The following is a 7,275-nucleotide window of genomic DNA, read 5'->3' on the forward strand; positions in this document are numbered from 1 at the left end:
GAGGGAGTATATTTTATCACATACAGTGTTAGTTTTACTTGTTTTTATTTTATTTTTTTAATATTTTAATAATCTATGTTATCTTCTGGGATTTGCTTTGTTACTAAAATTTGACGCTTTGAATATTTATTTTCACCACTGCATGATATTCTGTTCTGTGAACATACCATGAAAATTTAGTTTTTCTTTCAGTTTTTGCTCTTACGATTAGCGCTGTTATGAACATTCTTTAAGTGTTTCCAAGTACACTTATGCTAAGGTTTCTTTTGAATGCATACCTAGGAGTGGAATTGCTAGATCATAAAGTATGCAAATATTCAACTTTACAAAATAATGCCGTAGTGTACTAAAATAGCTTTACTGATTTACATTCCGTCAACAATGTGTAAGGGTTTCTATGGATCCACATCTTTAACACTTGATTTTTGTCAGACATTAATTTTTGCTATTAAAAGGTAAAATATATCATTGAGATCTTGATTTGCATTGTCCTTTTCCTAATGAGGTTTATTGTCTTCATATTTTATTAGCCTTATGTGTTTCTTCTTTTGGGAAATGATTGATTTGTCTTTTGTACTTTTTTTGTTGTGTTGTCTTTTTTTTAATTTATTTATAGGGGTTCTTTGTATGTTCCTGGTATTTGCAGGATCTTTCAGTTTCTTTCTTTTTTTTTTTTTTTAATTTTTATTGTACTTTAGATGAAGGTTTACAGAACAAACTAGTTTCTCATTAAACAGTTAGTACACGCATTGTTCTATGACATTGGTTAACAACCCCACGATATGTCAACACTCCCTTCTCAACCTTGGGTTCCCTATTACCAGCTTTTCTGTTCCCTCCTGCCTTCCAGTCCCTACCACTGGACTGGTGGGCCCCTTTAGTCTTGTTTTGTTTTATGGGCTTTCTTGTCTTTTCACTATCTTTAAGGTGCAGCCTTGGTTCGTAATGACTATAGAATATGCCATAATTTATTTCACACTCCTCCAACTGATGGACATTTTAACTGTTTCCAGTATTTTACTATTATAAAAACGGGGCCCTGGATGTTCTTGTACCTGTATCTTTGTAAATAAATGAGAGTATCTTCAGGAAAAATTTCTTTTAAGTAGAGTTAATGATAACAAGGGATATATACATTTAAAATTTTGACAGATATTGCCAAATTGCTGTCCTTAGGAGTTGTACTTATTTATATTCCTATCAACTGTGAGAGTACCTATTACTCTGCATTTTTCCAACACTTTGAAAAATTGTAGTTTTGATGTGCATTTTTCTTACAATCAGTGAAGAAGAATAACTTTTTGTATGTTTTTATAACGTTATGACATAAAATCGCATATGGAGAAAATAACGTTTGAATAGGTGCCTTTGTCTTTTATATTCAGGGTAAAATGCATCCTTAGCGTAGATCTTATTACTTATTTTTCATTTTGGACCGATAAAATTTAAAGATGGAAGATAGTGATTATAAAAGGTTTTCATAAAATCACTCGCTTTGGGGCAAATGCAAATCATGTTTGTTGTATTAAGCACATCATGTTTATGATGGTGTGGAAGACAGAGTAATGGCCCCCCAAAGATACCTACATCCCAACCCCCAGAACCTGTGACTGTGTTACCTTCCATAGGAAAAGGGACTTTGCAGATGTGATTAAATTAAGGATTTTGAGATGGGGAGATTATCCTGGATTACCCCAATGGGCCCAATGTAATCTTAAGGGTCCTTAAACTGAAAGAGGATGTAAGAAGAGGTCAGAGTCAGAGAAGGAAATGTGACGTGATATGAGAAAGACTGGTTTTGAAGATGGAAGGGGGTTATGACTCAGGGAATGCATGTAGCCTTTAGAAGCTGGAAAAGACAAGGCTCCCCTAGAGCCTCCAGAAGGAACATAGCCCTGCTAACATCTCCATTTTAGTCCCATAAGACCCATTTTGGACTTCTGACTTCCAGAACTCTAAGATAATAAATTTGTGTTGTTTTAAACTACAGAGTTTGTGGTAATTTGGTACAGCAGCAATAAGAAACTAATACATAAAGAAAATAGATTCGTCTCAACCCACCTGGGGCAAAGGAGAATGAAGAACACCAGAGACACAAGGTAATTATGAGACCAAGAGGCAGAAAGGGCCGTATAAACCAGAGTCTACATCAGCCTGAGGCTAGAAAAGCTAGATGGTGCCTGGCTACAACCGATGACTGCCCTGAGAGGGGACATAACAGAGAACCCCTGAGGGAACAGGAGAGCAGTGGGATGCAGACCTCAAATTCTTGTAAAAAGACCAGACTTAATGGTCTGACTGAGACTAGAATGACCCCAGAGGTCATGGTCCCCAGACCTTCTGTTGGCCCAAGACAGGAACCATTCCCAAAGCCATCTCTTCAGACAGGGATTGGACTGGACTATAAGATAGAAAATGATACTGGTGAGGAGTGAGCTTCTTGGCTCAGGTAGACACATGAGACTATATGGGCAGCTCCTGTCCGGAGGGGAGATAAGAAGGCAGAGGGGGACAGAAGCTGGCTGAATGGATGCGGAAATAGAGCGTGGAGAAAAGGAGTGTGCCGTCTCATTAGGGGGAGAGCAACAAGGAGTATATGGCAAGGTGTTTATAAATTTTTGTATGAGAGACTGACTTGATTTGTAAACTTTCACTTAAAGCACAATAAAAATGAAAAAAAGAAAAAAAAAGATAATTACGATGTGATGAATTATTTAGTATGGACTTTCTCAGCATGGTCTTGTAACTCCCACCCAGGGACTAGATGGGGCTGTGCAAGTAAGATAATTTGGCCCACCAAGGGGATTGATCAGTTTTGCCTTAAAACGGAGCAAATTCCAGAGCGAAGAGCCCACTACCACCATGGAAGGAGAGACCTGAAGGGGAGATCCACAGGAAATGGGACGTTGGGCTTCCCGGCCCACAGAGTGAGAAAGCTGATTGCCTTTGGGCAGAAACAGAGGACCAGGGAGAAGCCTACAGCTGACCCAAAGATTTGGGACTTGCCAGCCTCTACAACTGCGTGAGCCTTTTCCTTTATACGGTTCGTGAGTTCTGTGAGACGTTGCAGTGAATTAGGGAACCCAAGGACAGGAGGAAGAGTACTGAGGGGAGGGGGTGTAGTTGATGTTAGAGATGATGGAGTGATACAGCAGCTTGGAAAAGTCGAACATTTAACCTCCACCTTACAGGAACCAGCTTTGTGCTGATCCTTATAAGAGAAATTATTCATCTAACAATACAAGGAAAAAGAAGAAAATTAAAACTTTGAAGGTTCCTCTACTCAGAGAGAAGTACTGTTAGTGTTTTGGTATATAGCCATAGTTTTATGCATTTTAAAATTACACAAATGGTTTAATACTTTTCTTTTGCATCTTGTTTTTCTCTGTATTACATTTTTTAGATTTTTTTTTTTAATGTTGGTGATATAACTCTGGGAAACCCTGGTGGCATGTGGTTAAGAGCTACTGTGGTTGCTGACCAAAAGGTTGGCAGTTTAAATCTACCTGGTGCTCCTTGGAAACCCTATGGGCAGTTCTACTCTGTCCCATAGGGTTGCTATGAGTTGTAATCGACTTGGTGGCAATGGGTTTGGTTTTGGTTTGATTTAATGTAACTCTAGTTCATGCACTTTAAATGATGGTACTAATAAAATGAACACTCATGAACCCACTACCTAAACCAGTTCTCTCATGGTCAGAATTAACCTCAATTTATCCAGCCCTCTGGGTAACGCTTAACTACTAACCAAAAGGCTGGCAGTTCGAATCCACCCAGAGGTGCCTCAGAAGAAAGTCCTGGCAATCTACGTCTAAAAGATCACAGGCATTAAAAACCCTATGGAGTGCAGTTCGACCCTGAAACACATCGGGTCAGCGTGAGCCAGAATCAACTCAACAGCAACTGGTTGGTTTTTTTATTGACGACAATTTCATGGTTTCCAGCATTTCCCTGTATTAAACGATGTCGCAGTGAACATCCTCGTACACTTTGGCATATATGTAAGAGTTACTTTAGGGCAGTACTTCTCAAACTTGGCTGCATATTAGAGATTTAAAAAAAAATACCTGAGTCATACCCCCAAAGATTCTGGCTCTATTGGTCTGGAGTGGGTTCTGGGTATCAGTATTTTTTAAAAACCTCCTTCAGGTGATTGAGAACCACTCAGTTGGGTGTATTTCTTAGAAGTGGAATTGCCAGGTCATAGGATAAACGTGTCTTTACTTATTTATTTATTTTTAAATTTATTTCACTTAATTATAAATTTATTGCTAAATTTTCTTCCAAAGCAGTAGTATAAATATACACTTCCAGTAGCAATATACTGGAGTCCTCATATCCCCACATTCTCACCAACACTTTGTGTTTTAATTTTTTGTGAATCTAATGAGTGAAAAATTGTATCTCATGGTTCTTCTAATTTATATTTCCCTGATTTTAAAATTTTTTATTGATTTTATTATCGTTGAGTATTTCCCAGATTTTTAATAAGGTTAAACACCTTTTCATGTATTTATTGGTCTTTTGAGTTCCCTCTTCTGGAATGCCTTGTTTTTATTTTTTGTCCATTTTTAAATTGAATTGTTTATCTTTTTTCTTATTAAATTGAAGGTGTTCTTTACGTATTCTGGATATTAATCCCTTGTTGCTTTATTAGTGGTGAATGTCTTTTCCCAGTCTATGACTTGTCTTTTCGCTTTGTATGGTGCTTTTATCATTCAGAAGTTTTTCATTTTAATGTTGTAAGATTTAGCAATCCTTTTCCTTTATAGTTTGTGCCTTTATGTTTAATAAATCCTTTCTTAACTCTGATGTCATAGACATTCATTTGTAATTTTTGTGGTAGATTATTACGGCCCCCAGTGGGTCATATCCGCCTGTATCCACACCTGGTATAGTCGGTCCTCTCCCACATTGGCTATGAACTTAGCTAAATGAACCCCGAGACTTGCTTTGACCAAATGAACATCAGCAAATGTGATTTAAGCAGAGGCTTGGGAGAAATGCTTGCGCGTTGGGACTTGACATCTTAGAACACAGCCACCTTCAGTTTTGCCTGCTGGAGACATGTGGCCTAGTGGATGGCCAATACCAACTGCCAGACAAGTGAGCGAGCACACCTTAGACCTTACTGGTGCAGCTGAGTGGCCCCAGATTAAGCCAGTGTGAGTACCACACAATTGAGCCCAGTCCGAATTGCTGACCCACAGAATTGTGAACAAATAAAATGGTTGTTTTAAGCCACTACGTTTTGGGGTGGTCTGTTACACAGCAATTGAGAAATGATATAATTTTTTTATGGAAAAAAAAGTCTTCTAAAGATTTCCTTTTCATATGTGAGTTTATAATCCATTTGCAATTTATTTGTTGAGTATGGTGAAAAGGATCTGATTATGTATTTTTTCATAAGGCTAGCCTATTTTTCTAGCACCATTTATTGAATAATCCATCTTTATCTATTTGAAGTGCTCCCTCTTTCGTATACCTGGTTCTGGTATGTGTTGGTCTTCCTAAGCTCTCTGTTTTGTTCTATCAGCCTATTTAGCTATCTCTGCAACAATACTGGAAACCTTGATGGCATAGTGGTTAAGGGCTACAGCTGTTAACCAGAAGGTCGGCAGTTTGAATCCACCAGCTGCTCCTTGGAAACTCTATGGTGCAGTTCTGCTCTGTCCTGTAGGGTCACTGTGAGTCGGAATCAGCTTGACAGCAACAGGTTTTGGTTTGACGCCAATACCACATCGCTTTACTTACTATAGCTTTATACAGTTTTAATATCTAATGTGAAGCTTATTTTAGTTGCCTGCCTAATATGTCTTCTGTTCTTCCTTCTTCTTGATTAACAGAACACCAGTTTTCTTCAGGGCAGCAATGTCCTCAGCTCCAGGTAATGGATCATTATTGGACTAAGCCAGATCTGCTCCACTGCCTGTTTCATACAACCATGAGCTAAAAGTGGCTTTTACATTTTTAAATAGTTTTTAAAAATCAAAAGAAGTAAAATATTTCATGAAATTCGTATTTCAGGGTCCATAATAAATTTTATTGGAATACAGCTACACTCATTCATTTACATATTATTTATGACAGCTTTCACACTACAATGGCAGAGTTCAGTAACTGTGAAAGAGACCTCATGGCCCGCAAAGCCTAAACTCTTTACTGTCTGACCCTTTACAGAAAATGTTTGCCAACGTCTTGTCTAAGCCAGTTATGAAATCCTGCTCCCCACTTTCCCAGCCACCCTGGCACCTCAGGGTAGCCGTATAACCCAATTCTGGCCAATGAGACTTAAGGTGAAGTTTGTAGTAGTATATTGTGGGAAAGGGTTTTCTGGGTGGTGCAAACGGTTAGGTACTCAATTACTAGCCAAAAGGTTGATGGTTTGAACCCACCCAGAGATGCCTAGAAAGACAAGCCTGGCAATCTTCTTCTGAAAGGTCACAGCCTTGAAAACCGTATGGAGGAACTCTATTCTGCACACGTGGGGTCTCCCTGAGTTAGAATCCACTTGACAGCAACAAACAACAACAGCATTGTAGGAAAGCTTTTGGCTCCATCAAAAAAAGGGACAGATACTTAGTGTTATTACCCTTTCCTCCATTTTACTTCCTGAAAAGATGTGATAGCTGGAGCAGCAGCAACCACCTTATGATTATGAGGCAAAGTTATAAGAAAAAGGCAAAGAAAATCAGCCTTAAAATAAGTAAGCCATTGAATCAAAGCTGCTTACCCTTGCCTTCTTGTTACATAAGAAAAATAAATTCCTATTTGTTTATAGCTGTCTTAGACTGGGTTCTCTAGGGAGGCAAAACCAGTGAATGTATATATATATAGAGAGAGAGAGTAATAGAGAGATTTATCTCAAGGAAATGCCTCAGGCAGTTGTAAAGGCTGGCAAGTCCCAAGTCCGTGGGTCAGGTGTCAGGCTGGAGGCTTTTCCTGGCTCACATAGCTGCAGGGGCTGACGAACCCAAGATCAGCAGGTAAGACGCCAGGTAGGCCACTGGCTCACAGGCTGTGGAGGCTGATGAATCCCAATATCACCAGACAGTTCAACAAGCAGCTGGCTCAAGTCCCAAGAACTGGAGGTCAGATGATGACAAGCAGTTGCAGGATCCAAAGAAAGCAAGCAAGCTTTGCCACAATGTCCATATATGTATTGGTTGCAGGCCACACCTCCAGGGAAATTCCCCTTACAACTGGTTGGCTGATCACATCAGATCTCATCATGTAGGATGACTATATCATTACATAACTGCCAAATTACATCAT

This window comes from Loxodonta africana, chromosome 7, assembly GCF_030014295.1.
Source record: "Loxodonta africana isolate mLoxAfr1 chromosome 7, mLoxAfr1.hap2, whole genome shotgun sequence".
Lineage (NCBI taxonomy): Eukaryota > Metazoa > Chordata > Mammalia > Proboscidea > Elephantidae > Loxodonta > Loxodonta africana.